General features: G+C 45.3%; 1 protein-coding gene across 2 annotated transcripts in view; it reads right to left on the reverse strand.

Moving 5' to 3' along the window:
* LOC146797519 (inter-alpha-trypsin inhibitor heavy chain H3-like) overlaps positions 1-4,742 on the reverse strand; it is a 415,853-nt gene extending 411,111 nt beyond the window's left edge. Inside the window, exon 1 of one of the 2 annotated variants that reach the window (XM_085624536.1) lies at positions 4,531-4,742. The gene's annotated coding sequence lies outside the window, so the exon portion shown is untranslated. The remainder of the gene's footprint in view (positions 1-4,530) is intronic. The other variant, XM_085624537.1, reaches the window with a different exon arrangement.
* Positions 4,743-14,429: the final 9,687 nt, after the last annotated feature.

The following is a 14,429-nucleotide window of genomic DNA, read 5'->3' on the forward strand; positions in this document are numbered from 1 at the left end:
ATAACGGATAATACGCGACTTCTTTTCAACGTTTTATCTAAATCCTCACATTTCCCTTGCATTAGATGCTGAAAAAGCATTTGATAGAGTTGAATGGACCTATTTGTTTCATACTCTCAAATGGTTTGGTTTTGGCCCTAAATTAATTTCTTCAATTTCTCTCCTTTACTCTAATCCCCGTGCGGCTGTTTGTGCTAATGGTTTGATATCCTCATTTTTTGATCTAGGAAGAGGTGTTCGTCAAGGCTGTCTGTCCTCTCTCTCCTTTTCTTTTTAATTTGGCATTGGAACCTTTTCTCGCTAAGCTGCGTCAAAATCCAAATTTACACGGCTTTCACACATTGAATTCTCACATCAAATTGGCAGTGTATGCAGACGATGTTCTGCTATTTGTGTCTAAACCAAATGAGTCAATACCTGCTTTTCTGGCAGAGGTACAAGCTTATTCTAGCATCTCCGGGTATAAACTGAATAATGATAAATGTGATATTTTACCTTTAACAAAATATACATTCAAATCAGATTATATTGCTTCTAATTTTACATGGAGTCCTCATCACATTAAGTATTTAGGACTATATGTAATGTCTTCCATTTCGGACACGGTATCACTATGCATGACTAAATGTATACAAAAAATCCCTGACTTAACCTCTAAATGGCATCCCCTTTATTTATCATAGTGGGGTCGGTTAGACACTATTAAGATGATGCTATCACCAATAATCATATATACTATTGCTAACTTGCCGGTTTCTATCCCCACTAAATTTTTTAAGAAGATTAATTCCATCCTTTCTTCATTCCTTTGGAATAACAAGAAATCCTGCATGTCTCTTGCTAAACTGATTTGTCCTAAATCAGAAGGAGGAGTAAACTTTCCCGACTTTCCAACATACCAAAAGGCATTCCTCTTACATCAAGCTTCTTTTTGGTTACGAGATTCCACAGAAAATTGTCCCTTATGGATAACAGTTGAACGTCTTTTCTTATCTCCCTTCTCATTTGATGAGTACCTATCCTTTTTGCGCAAGCCGCAAGCCCTATCGACTCCCATTATTAAATTAACCTCTAAACTTTTGCTCCCTTTGATCAACTCACAATAGATTCTTTCTTAGATTCCACTATTTGGCATAACAAATACTTGCTTATTCGGAACAAACCGTTTTATTGGAAGTCATGGCGTCAGAAGGGAGTAATTTGGATTCATCAACTATTTTCACAATCGGATTTTATATCTTTCTCTTCACTCAGTCAATCATTCAATTTACCGGCTTCATTTATTCATAAATACACTTTACTTAGAAAAGCTGTGATGGACACCCATGCTCGATTGCACAGAATATTTCCACCACTTCTGCCCCCCCTTGCGTCTTCACACATTGTAAGAACCGCACTCAGAGCTTCCACCATATACATTTTCTTACATAGTACTGATACTGATACTGTCAGGCAGAAATATAAAACTGAAGAGGCGTGGGAGCGAGATTTAGCATCTTCTTGGCCAGTGTGTCTATGGGACAAACTATGGTCCAACATTCGTAAATCATCTAGAGCTGCTAGCATAACACAAACATTGTTTTTTGTTTATAACAGACTTTTGTTTACATTGACTGTTTTAAGTAAACAATTTACGACTGTACCTGATATCTGTTGGTCATGCTCCTCCCCAAACGCTGACTTATTCCATATGTTATTTTTGTGTCCTACTGTTCATAATTTTTGGAAGCAAGTCTGGTTCCAAGTTAATTTGATTTTTGGTACTAAGTTTCCTTTCTCCTATACTCATATCTTCTTAGGCAGTCTCTCAAACTGCTGGGTGAATGTTACGTTAAATATCAAAATCATTGATTTGTTATTAGCGGTTGCATTTCAGCAAATTACGACAAATTGGAAAGATTTTTCAAAAATCTCCTACAGGGCAAGGTGGTATGCTGTATGTCACAATCATAGGTTAGATACTTCTTTTGTGTATCCTACACACTTAGCAGCAAAGCGGTTGGACTTATGGTCACCCGTTACAACATACTTGGATGCTTGTGCTCATAGGTTTTTCCATTTGCAACCTATACATCAGGAAGTTTCTAAACCCCCTTGAATCCCCTAATTGTTCCTAAATATTCTGCTATTTCATTACTATTATATGCCTCATTTGTATTATTCTACTACTCCTAGTTTTCTCTTTGAGTCCGATTTGTATAAATGCCTATTGTTATTGCAGCATTTTCCTTTTTCTGAAATGTATTTAACATTGTGAACTATGTTGTGACACCTTGTGTTTTATTAATAACATTTTCTGAACTTAAAAAAACACCACCTTCTCAACTTTTGGATGCAGCTACCTTCAGAGTGCAGGCTCCTGCATGAATCTGCGCCCTTGCCTCGATCATAGCAAACGCTCTACATTTCATCACAGCCTCAGCACACATGGCAATCATCCATGCATGCGGCAAGACTTTTTTGTGACACAGATTTCGATCCGAACCTCAGCTCAGTGATCTGGAGGAGCACACCATGTGCTCCCCTCTTACTGCACACTAGTTAGCCGCAAATTGGTATAATAAAGTACACATAGTGGTGGAAGTGCTAGTACAGTAGAGACTAGACAGGGTTGATTTACCGGTCTCTGTCATGGAGTGTCACCTACTAGCCTCTCCTGCACTTTTTAATTGGTTTGCTGGCCTCCAAAAATTGAGTATTTTGTCCATTCCATGTGGAACATGGATTCTGCAGGTGAATGTATCACTTCTGTGTGTAGAGAATGTATGTCGGGAATATGTCACAAGTGGTACCTAAGAGGAAGGATGGAGTGAGCCCCAGACAGCAATGTGAATTGGCTCCCCCAGGATGTCTTTTGCATACGTTAGATTTTTGGGTGTGCAAAAGAGGCAGAGAGCCTCTTTGATGTTTAGGGGGTCCCCCTGCCCTTTTCAGCTCCATTGTCCACTGTAAGAGCTATTCCCACAAGTTAATATATAGTTAAGCAGGTCTCCTCTCTCTCTCTCTCTCTCTCTCTCTCTCTCTCCTCCCCACAACTTCCTATCTCTCCCCCCACCAACACGAAACTATCGGCTCCACTGCACCTTCCTGCTGACACCTCAAATCAAAGACTACGCCTAGATCAGTCTGAGTGGAATAAGCAAAGGACAGAACTGCCCAGGCCAGTTCTCAGAGTTGGCTCTTGTAAAAGTCAAAATACTGTCTACAGCTTCTGTACCATGAACTCCCCGGCCAGGTTTGGGACCAGAAACCGGGGGGTTTCTATCAGCCTGCCAGAGAAGGCTGTCTTAACCCTGCTTCAAGGAAAAGAGCTGACCAACAGTGCAAGAGAGAAATCAGAGGGGGCTTTTTTCAAGGAAACTGCTGCTTAGAAGAGGAGGTTAAGAGAAGGAGCTGAAGCGGGACGAACCAAAGCCGTCCACTGCAAATCTGGGCTCGGACCTCCACCGCTCCGTGGAGGGTGAGGCCTGGAGGCTGAGAGCCCTGGAGTGATCCTGCAGCATGCGCTGAAGCAGCAGCACTTGTGGCCTGAGGGTGCCAAGGAGCCCGACCCTGCGCAAGTTCCACCAGAATGATCAAGCGCCATGAAGCATCAGGGTGCTAGAGAGTCCTGATCACATCCTGTATCTTTCTACAAAAGAGCCTGAGTGCCAGGAGATGTGGTATACAGATGGAGGGGACTTCAGCCAGGCCAAAGTACTCCATGATCTGAGCCGGGGAGGCACCTAACTTGATAGGGGCAGAGATGTGTGATTGGCCTTAGGGAGAACCCAAGTGGCAATATCCATCAGTCTGCAGTCCAGTCACAGTCTCTTGTTCATGCGGTGCTGGCCTGCTGCTGCTTACCCGAGCCAGTGCACTAGTCACAGACTGAATGCATCATGTATACCCCGGAATAGGCATTGCCACCCGCTCCTGGTGGGCCATGTGGAGGCATCCCCCACCCGAAGCAGCACGTTGCCCGGCAACCCAGGAAGACCTGAGTGACTGCTGGCGCCGACAGAATTAAACAGAATACAATAGAATGCGCAAGAGGAATCCGTTTCCTTTCAAGACACTAACCTGGAGGTATCCTTTGTCAATTTCCTTTCATGTACAAAAGTGCATTTGAGTCAAAGGGCTACAGAATCTGCGCGGACTAAAGTGGTGTGGAATTCAGAGAATCGAAGAATACATTTCAGCAAAACGTAATCTGTACCTAAAAAATGTATAAAAAACCAAATACATGCAAACTGCAAATACCAATACAAATGAAACTATACAGTAAAAAAGCATACGGTAAAATTATGACCGTATAATTGCACTCCATGTCCGTCAAAGAAATTGCTTATTCGCCAAAGCCACCATACATTGACAAATACTGCTATTCTCCTTAACAGTTCCAAAAACGGAAACAACCATAAAGGTACCTAACTAGAAGATAAAAACATATTTTTCATCAGGAGAAATGCATTTGAATATTAAACTTCACAAACGTGTTTCGATCAGGCTCAGTTTGCAAAACAAGAGAGCAAAATATGGAACACCTACCAGACGGAACGTCTTCGTCTCTGCTTCAGACAGCCTGTTATCGACTGTACCAGGCACGCTGTGTCGGAACCAATACTGTGATTGCCAATTCCCAGAGGATATATGAGAGGCCCTCTCTGTTGCTCCCTCTCAGCTCCCCTCATTCCCCAGCTCCAAGTTTGGCACAGAGTTCCTTCACATCTGGGAACGCATAAACACAAACTTAATCTGCCTGGAACTGCTGGCCCTAGGGACATAAGACTGCTCTAACATTCAAGAACTTTTGCTATTAACCGTTTAACTTTCTGTGTATGTTTTTATTATTTTTTGTTTAGCTCTTCTGTTGAGGGGATTTTATGTGACGCTGGCTTAAATCCAGGGGGTTTCTGGAGCACTTGGAATAGACCCGGAAATTGCATGTCACGGTTCTACTGTACATTATCAATTGGAAGAATATGTTGGTACCCTTAATATCCGGTCAAAATATTGATAGACAAAGTATTGAAAGATATTGCACAGAAAGAAGTGTAGAGTTACTATTCTTAATTACACACACACACACACACACTCACACACACTCTCTCTCTCTCATATTCACTTAAAAAATAAAGGGTTACAGAGACGTTATAGTTAGGCTCACATTTCACTCATACAAAACCAGTGAAATTCAGCAGTTATAGTTACGTGAGCTAACTATAGCATATTCCTTGGCGACGAACTGCCTATGACCTCAAATATTACACCACTCATGACATGGTCAGTGATGTCATTGATTACATCACTGAAGCACTCACACAGCCACTCAAACTCACATAAACCTCTCATACACCCACTCACACACCCACACAACCACTCACATACCCATTCACAGGCCCATACAAGTACACACACAACCTCTCACTCACTCATAAAGTTACTCACACAGCCAGTCACTTACCAATACAGGCACTCACAGAGTCACACACTCACCCAAATAGCTACTCACCCACCCACTTATTCACCTATACATCCAGTCACTCATCCACTCACTCACACATACAGGCTCTCAACATAGCCACTCACTCACCCATACAAGCACTCTCACATTCCCTCATGCTTGAATACTAACACTTACATACCCATTCCCACACCCATACAAGCATTCACAAAACTGCCCACTCACCCATTCATCCATTCACATAGACACTTACTTTACAATACAGCCACTCACACACCAACTCACTTAACCAAACAGCCACTCATTCACCCATACAGCCACACACACAGCTGAGTCACTCACTGATATAGCCATTTGGACACGCACTCACTCACCCATGCAGTCACTTATACACCCACTCACAGACCCATAAAGTCACAGACACTCCCACTCACTCAGCAACATAGTCACTCACACAGCTACACACATACCTACTTATACTCCCATACAGCCACTCACGTACCCACTCACACATCCATACCAGCACTCAGACACACACTCATACACTGATGCACGCAGTCACACAGCTACTCACACAATACATGTTACAAATAGTATCACTCAGTAGTACAGAAAGCATACTATTTTAAATGTTGTAGTAGCCTGGTATATATGTTTAACACTTATAAACTTTTAGAAAACACTCACACTCACTGGATGATGTAATCAGTAATGTTATCAGTAATGTCATGAGTGATGTCACTGACCAATGCATGAGTGATGTAATATGTAGGTCATAATGCAGTGCATTGCAGGGGCATAAGTTATAGTTAGCTCAGGTAAATATAACTGCTCAATTTTACTGGTTTTACATTAGTGAAAAATGAGACTAACTACAACGTCTCTGTAACCTTTGTTTTTTTCAGTGAATATATATATATAATAGTGGAGAAAAGTTGTTGTAGAAAAGTGGGAGAGAGTCAAAGAGACTCTTACTTGATGCCCTCACACATCCCGAAGGATGTCTGCTTCATCATGGGGCGGTGCTCCTCGTAGGTCTGGCACTACAATGCCCTACGGGTCACCCGCAGGGTCACTTTGTAAGAGAATTTTTGGGTGATCTAGCCGTATGGTGTGTGTGGGTCAGTGCACAGTGTTCTGTGAGAAGTGAAGATTTTAAAAATGACTAGAGGGTACCTGAGGTGAATCAGTTTAATAAGGGAGATCCCTCTGTCATAATCTAAAAAACCAAGAGGTTGGGTGCTGCTCGAGGGTGGCTATACCCCTCTGTAGCTGGAAAAGTGTGGTGTTTATTAGAAAGCATATAGGGGTGACATGTTTCAGGCGTTTAGGTGGTCTCAGGAGGAGATCCTTCGTGCTTTTTTCAGGACCAAATGAATTTGGCAAGGGTAATGGGGAATAGTGTATCACAGTGGTCCTATCAATTCAAGTGCTGCCACTTGGAGGACCCACATTACCTTATACACCTGGCCAATGTACTGTGCTGGTGTAGCTAGCCTTTCCACTACCATGGTCTGGCTAGACCCGGTGTCCCTCAGAGCAGTGACTGGGACCCCATTAACTTTCACCTGATGGAATTGATGATGATTCCCAGCCTTAGAGATCAACAGTTCACCCTCTGAGTCTTTCCCCCAACTAAGGGACATCATGGCATGGTCTATGACCTGCCCCTGGGCACTATTTTCCCATAAGGCTATGTTGGCCACCCATGTAGTGTTCCCACCAGTGGGTGATTTCTTTGGACAGAGTCCCCCTGCTTGTGTCCTAACAGGGAACAGTCAAATCAGCTGGGCTGAAAAGGGGGGCTCCCTGGCCCACCGCCCACTGGAACCAATCCCCTATTTCTCGGAAGGGGCATGGGACATGTCTGGGTCATCTTTAGCCTCCCTAACCTTCTGCTGGGGGTAACCTGAACCACACTTCTTGGGGTCACTCCCAGGTACTTTCTTCGACACTCTGGTGCTAGCCCAGATGTCCGTCTCCTCAGCAAGCTTCCGTGGGTCAGGCAGGTTACTGTCAGCTAGGTGCTGGCAACTCTGTAAAACATATATTGAGCATGTGCTCTCTCATGATTAAGTTGCACAACCCAACATAATCATTAACTCTGCTGCCCCGCTCCTAATCATTCAGTGTCTTGTGGGAATAGTCACAAAATTTAGCCAGGATTGGTTGGGGAGCTTCTGGCTGTTCCTGAATCTTTGGCAATACTTCTCGGGGTCAGCCCAAATTTGGCAATTAAAATGGCCTTCATAGGGTTATACTTGGTTTGGTCACCAACCTCTAGTGTAAAAAGTGTGTCCCTTCCCAGACGAAGCATGTGTTTTCACAAACCCCCCTTCGCCCCAGTATGCCTGGGGAACCCTGTGTACTTTCAGTGCAACTTCATAAACAGAAAAACATAACTTGGCGCCAAACCCTTGGGTATGCAAACCCCATTCTCTCCTTCGAGTGCTGCAGGTATGCTGCCACTATCACTGCTGGAATCTGCCTGTCTGATGTTGATTTCCAATGCCTTTAGGCTCTTCTCACAAGCCAGTAACAGCTTTCTCTCCTCCAAGCCCTTTCAGTCTTTTTCTCCTATGCCTCCATTTTTAATTTATTTATCTGCAACTTGTATTCTCTCTCTTCTGTCCTCTCCACCAGGTTATCTAAGGACAGGCCGTGAGAACATAAACTGCTCCCTGCTCTGACAGGAAGCTGGTGGTTCCTTAGTGGGCAATTATCCAGCCCATCACCCTCAGTTGTGGCTTCATTTGATACGGAATGAGCTTCTGCCCAGGCCCTCAGTGGTGTTTGAAGCTCCATCTTCCTGGTAGTGCTATTAGCACGAAGTTCAGCTTCCTTTAAAATATTTTTTAGCTGGGTCACAGTGTAAACCTCTAGGTTGACCAGCTCAAATTACATGCTTATGGTTGTAGATCCAGCAGCTAGAGAGATAATTTTAAGTAAAAATCAAAAATGGGAGAATTTAAAATTTGAATTGTTCTTGGATGTGGATTGGTAGTGAACACAAGGAAATGATAGACAGGTGGCGAAGTGAGCTAAAGAATAATAATGGATTCAACCCAGGTCTATGACTGGGGGTGTGTGTCTAAAAAGTTTTAGCGCTCCATCCATCATCTCCTTGTGTTTGCTTTATTCACCCTAAGTTGGCACGGTATAGGTCCGTTGCTCACTTTGCCCCTGGATTCAAGCTAGCCTGGCTGATGAGGGGTGTTACCTTGAAACCGGTCCCAGGATGCTTGTTTCCAGTCCAGAGAAGACCTGGCTTGGCAGTTCAGGCTGGACTGTTCCCACGAGGCACAGGATCAAGACTGATTTGCATCTAGCCAGGTCTGAACTGTGGTGGTGAAGTGAGCTAAAGAATGATGATGAATTCAACCCAGATCTGTGACTGGGGTGAGTGTCTGAAAAGTTTCAGCGCTACACCCATCATCTCCTTGTGTTTTCTTTGTGGATTGGTGGTGTACACCCAGTTACTGTATGGCACTGCACAAGTCCTATCCTCACAGCTGATCACCAATGTTAGAAATTGGGTTCCTGATTGACTGGGGTATAAACCCTGGTCATGCAGTTCCCATAATCCTAATCAGGGTAAGGCACAAGCACACCCTGAATTAACCTGTGCTCACCCTCTGGTAAATTGGCACAGAGAAGTAAGGCTTAATTTTAGAGGCAATGTGTAATGTATGTGTTCAATACTTGAAGACACCACATTTGAATCAATTATATCTTGCATATGGAAATTACTCTTATAAAATGTAATAAGGTAATCCCAATGTTATCCTATGGGAGATATAGGCCATGCAGTAGTGAAAACGAGTTTTTCACTATCAAGGCATTTAAAACCTAAAATGATATGTCCTGCCCTTTAAATACATTGCATCCTGAGCTCTGGGCTGTCCAGGGTCTACCTTAGGGGTGAGTTATATAACAAACATTTGCAATGCAAGAGGTCTCGCATTTGCAAGAGTTTGAGCTATCAACATTGTAAATGACTGATTTTTATTTATGTGTTTTGAAAACCTGCAAGCGGTGCTTAAACAGGCACTTTGTATTTGTAGTACTTGCTTACGAGATTCAAGGCTGGCAGTAAAAGAAGCATAGTTACAGCCAGCCTTGCTTCTCATAAGAAACAACTATAAGTACAAAGTGTACGTTTACGCACCGCTTGCAGGTTGCAGGTTTTCAAAACACATAAATAAAAGGTATTGTCATTTACAATGCCAATAGCTCAAACTCTTGCAAATGCAAGACCTATTGCATTGCAAATGCTTTTTGAGCTGTAAGACGGAGGTGGCAGCAGCTATAGGAAGTAGGGACCGTGACACCAGGCTGTGTGTTTCTAAAGTAGGAGGGAGAAGGAGACAGCTGCAGCCAAAATAGACCCCAGTCTTTGAATGCACAGTAAACGTGGCAAGATAAAAGAAAGATTTACAGCCGTTTACAACAGAGCATTTGGGTTCTTTTTAGGTCTCGGCTAGCGCGGCTGCGCACATGCGCAGCTCGCTCGCCGAGATTTAATGTTTTGGACGAGTTTCAGTAAATGGCTTTAAGCCCTGCCCCTCTTTTCCATTTGCTGGCATCACCGTTTATGTTAAACGGTGGCCAGACATTGGAAAAGAGCTGTGTGTGTTACCGCCCTTTTGCTTCTTCTGCCGTCCCACTTGGACGGGCTCGCCTGCTTTCCGTTCAAGTCGCAAAGGATTTCTTATCTTTATGGGGCCATGCATTTAAACACATGGCCCCATAAAGACAAGCTCCGGCGCGATCCTCTTTTGTTTTCGGGACCGCGCTTTTTTGTCTTTTTTAAGACCTGTGCCCCATCACATGGCAGAGGGAGAGAGATTTAATAGAAACAGAAAAATGGCGACAGTCACATTGGGCGAGTGTTGCTGCCTTCATTCGAAAATCAGCACTCAAATATTTCAAGATGAGAACAAAGGTGCGAGACGGCAGGGACATCGCAGGTGGGTCTCAAAAGGCGTGTGTGAACTCGGACCCGAGCACGAGCGTTGCAGAGGTGGTGGCCACAGAATACGGGGAAGTGTCTCGTCTGGAGTGGGTGTGTTTGCGAGGGTTATGGCAGGGCATCGCAGCCTGTGCACCAGGGTCCATCATCCTCAAATGCCAATCCCCATATACAAGCGGTATTAACAATGCTGCATTGTGTGCACCGCCACACATCCCTTTTATTTAAAAACGTTGGTCGCTAGCTGGTGGCAGAACACCGCAAAGCCAGCGCCTCAGCATTTGTGGAGCTGTAAAATGTTTCCATGTGCATATCTTTTTTTTTTTTTAGATTTCTCATTTGCCTGTTTTGGTGCAACACTTTTCCAACATTGTGCGTTTCTTTAAAGTGCCGATCTCTGCGTATTTTTTAGTTTTTTTGTTTCTTTACCGTGTTGCGCACTGTTATTTTCATGAACAGATCCTGGCTCTAGTCACGTCCAGTCAAGTGATTGTAAATAGAGCCGAGGGTTGTTTACATCAGGCAGCCAGCGGGAGGAGCCCGGGGATGTGAATTCCACGACTAGGCTGTGGAGCCCAGACCGGGAGGAGGGGCCAGCGCGCGCTGTGCTGCATCCCACTTTGGTGCCCTGTATTATTATAGCGCCTAGTGCCTTTGGCTACGTGCTGAACACAATGACTGCTGCCATTTGTTTGTTCTAGTGCCCCTCCCACCTCGACCCTCAGTCTCCTTGGGCCTTCTGTCTGGGGTTCTAGCGGGAGGTCGTCCTCTGATAGTGGTGTGTAAGAGGAGCGGCGCTTACTCATATTAATTAGCCACAGACAGGGACTCCAGACAGAGTGAGAGCCTCCTAGGAAGAGGGGGTGGGGAGGGGTGGTGCTGAGAAGTGGGTAAAGACGAACCATCCTTGGAATAGAACCCATGTCATTCCCTTCTCGTCAGCGGGTAAGCTATGCTAGGGTGAGTCAGTGGCATTCAGCACCGGGGCAGGCGTGGAATCTGCCGTCTTGCATCTCTCCTTCACCTCTGTGGCCTGTCTCACCTCGCTTTTAGGCCTGGCCCAGAGATAGCTTTAGTTTTTGCTGGCATCATCCAATAAAAAAAATTTAAAAATACATATTTACAAACATCAGTTGAGTGGATTGCGTTGGCCGCCTTCCTTAATTGTTATGAACAACTGTCTTTCACATGTTGATCCCGCCCACCACAGCCTTGGAGAATGGGACAGTCTTTTTCTGTCAGTGACAGCATTTAACCTCATCACCTGTGCACATCAGCCTAACAAGTTGTGCACTTCACTCCCATGACTAGTCAGATAATACTTGATGCAGACAATGCTTTTTTCCTCTTTTTATCATTTTATTTGTTTTGTAGTCATTTTTGCGCGTTTATACTGTAACTTCAGCTTGCAGTAATTATTCGGGTGCAGTGGACCCCTGTCACCCGGTGGCCACTGCACCTGCTGCACACATGATACCTACTCCGCAGCTGGTGCTAATTTTAGCCTTCCAGCTGCCCGACAGAGAGAGCTTCGACTCAATTCTGACTGACATCTTTCCAAAAGAGCGGGTTGGTTTAGGGATTGCACTGAGTAATCTGAAAAAACAGAAGCGCCTGGAAGCAGCATTTATTACAGCAAAGCGCTCGTTCTGTTGTCTCTCAGTCTTCCCAGAACACCCCCCCTGCAGCGGGGTCTCAGCAGGATGTGGACAATGGCATCTGAGTTACCGTGATAAACCATGTTGAGCCTGTGTGGCAGGCACATGAAGTAGTGCATTCCGGGAGTTGTATTCCACTTCAGTTAAACTGAACAGATTTGACATGAAGGCACCTGGTAACCTTAGCCAACGGGGACTCCATGGACAGCCCCGTAAGAGCGCGAGGCCATGACACACCCTGGTGTTCCCCACTCCCAAGGGCTCACCACTGCTGGCATAGAAACCCGCTCTTCTACTGACTGGGGAAGGTATGAAGCCGACGTTTGCTGGATTCTCACATAATGGGCAGGAAAAGGTGAGGGTTGAATGCCCTCACCTTGCCTCAGGAGTACTTTATCACAGGGAGCAGAGCCGGGTTTTATTTTCTGGACCATTCTCAGCAGCGGGCAGAGGATGTCGTCGAGTACAGTTTAAAAGATGACAGTGAGTAGTGTTTCTGTACAGTGTGTTTACTCCGAGTGCGTGTCTTTTTAATATTAAACTCAGGACCCGCTCTCCCTTCTTGTGCACGTGAAGTGAGCTTTGCTCTTTCTGTGACCAATGAATTGGGGCCTTTGTCATCAGTGTCTCAGTAGAACCCCTGCTGGCACTGTTGTTACAGTAGTCTGACCCCCTCCCCCACCTCGAACCGCCCCCTCCCCCCAGCACATCATCACATTGTGAGTTTCAATTCCTCTAATCAAGGGTGTGTGTTTGTATTATATTTACAAACCCTGCAGGTGACTCCAGAGGCTGAAAACCACCAGGGCACGTGCCTCAGACTGGACCTCAGAGTGGCCCCTGGAACCGTGGGAGGCTGAACCGCCCCCTCCAATGAATGGCCTCCCCCTACTACACAGAAGCAGGGGTGGATTTCTCTGTGTGCACAGAGGTTCACTGTACCTCCAAAGCCAGACCGCGTGCCCTAGAAATTCCTGCCCCCCCAGCCCGAGGTCAAGAATGTACCCGTAGGGCACCAAGACAGCGGAGCCAGTACATTAACTTCTTTAATGGCTGCCCACATCTCGACACTAGTACCCCCCAACCCCTGTGCCAAAACCACCGTGAGAAAAGGTCCCATGTTCTTCCCACTGCCACGTCTTAAAGTTGATTCTTCTCAGTGCTGTAACTAATGTCCGTGGCTTTAAATGTGCCTACATCCCAGGATGATGTAAGTGTTCTCCTTATTTAATGATCTATCCCAATTATAAAGCGCTCTAGCGCCTTTGGGCAATATCCGCGCTATATAAAATTAATTGAATGCATAAATGAAGGGTCTCTCCTCCGACCCAAAGGCTTCGCCTCGGGGTGTGCTAACCCCTTCACTACTCTTAGTGGGGGCACTGGGGCTTCACAGACCCCACTTGCCCTTGCACTGATATCAGTCCCACTGCCCCCAGTTTTGAGCTCCGCCCCTCGCTCTGTGGCTATCACATTTAATTTGTCTCTCTGTCTCCTCTCCAGTGTACAACCCCCTTCATCTCCTCCTTACCCTCGACCCCTAATTAAAAGCAGCCCCACAGAGAGCTGCTTCACCAACGGCTGAGCTCATCTCCCTCTGCCGGGAGGGGTCTTCATTAATTCTGGTGGGAGCTGGGGGGGGTCTCCCCCGGATGAGAAAGTAAAAGCGCTCCGGGCTGCCAAGAATGCCATTTGTCAGCAAAAACAGTCTCTATTGTTTGAAAGGAGAGATATTTCTGTCCAGGGGAGGGCGTTGGGATCCATCCATCCATCCATCGAGGAGGACTGAGGCCGGCACCCTGTGTCACTCATGGAAGATGAGGGGGAGGGGGGGGAGAGGGGGAGGGGGAGAGGATGGGGGTCGCAGCATAGTTGTTTCACTCAGAGGTAAACGGCCTCAACCAATGGAAGAGGTGTCGTTCATTACAAAGTAGTCTCACTCACTAGAAAAGGCGTCACTCAATGAAAGGTCTCACTCACTTGAAGTAGGTCACACTCGCTGCAAGGTGGTCGCACTCACTGGATGGTGGGTTTACTCACCCACTACACTTGTCCAACACCATGAAGGTAGTGTCACCCCCTGGATGTGGTCTCACTCGCTGGAAGGAGATATCATTCAGCATAACATATCCAACTCGACTGGAGGTCGTTTCGTTCGGAGGTGGTGATGGAGCAGGTAGAACAAAAAATTGTCATACCTCCTCTATTTTGCATGAAAAGACTAACTATATAACCTACTGATTATAATTTACTAACTGGTTATTGTGTGAAATTAATTCAACCTTTTGCATACACCAATTACACGTGGGAAATTGCTATTTGCATGGCAGAATAACTTAAATAACTAAAATAC

This window comes from Triturus cristatus, chromosome 9 (genome assembly GCF_964204655.1).
Source record: "Triturus cristatus chromosome 9, aTriCri1.1, whole genome shotgun sequence".
Taxonomy (NCBI): domain Eukaryota; kingdom Metazoa; phylum Chordata; class Amphibia; order Caudata; family Salamandridae; genus Triturus; species Triturus cristatus.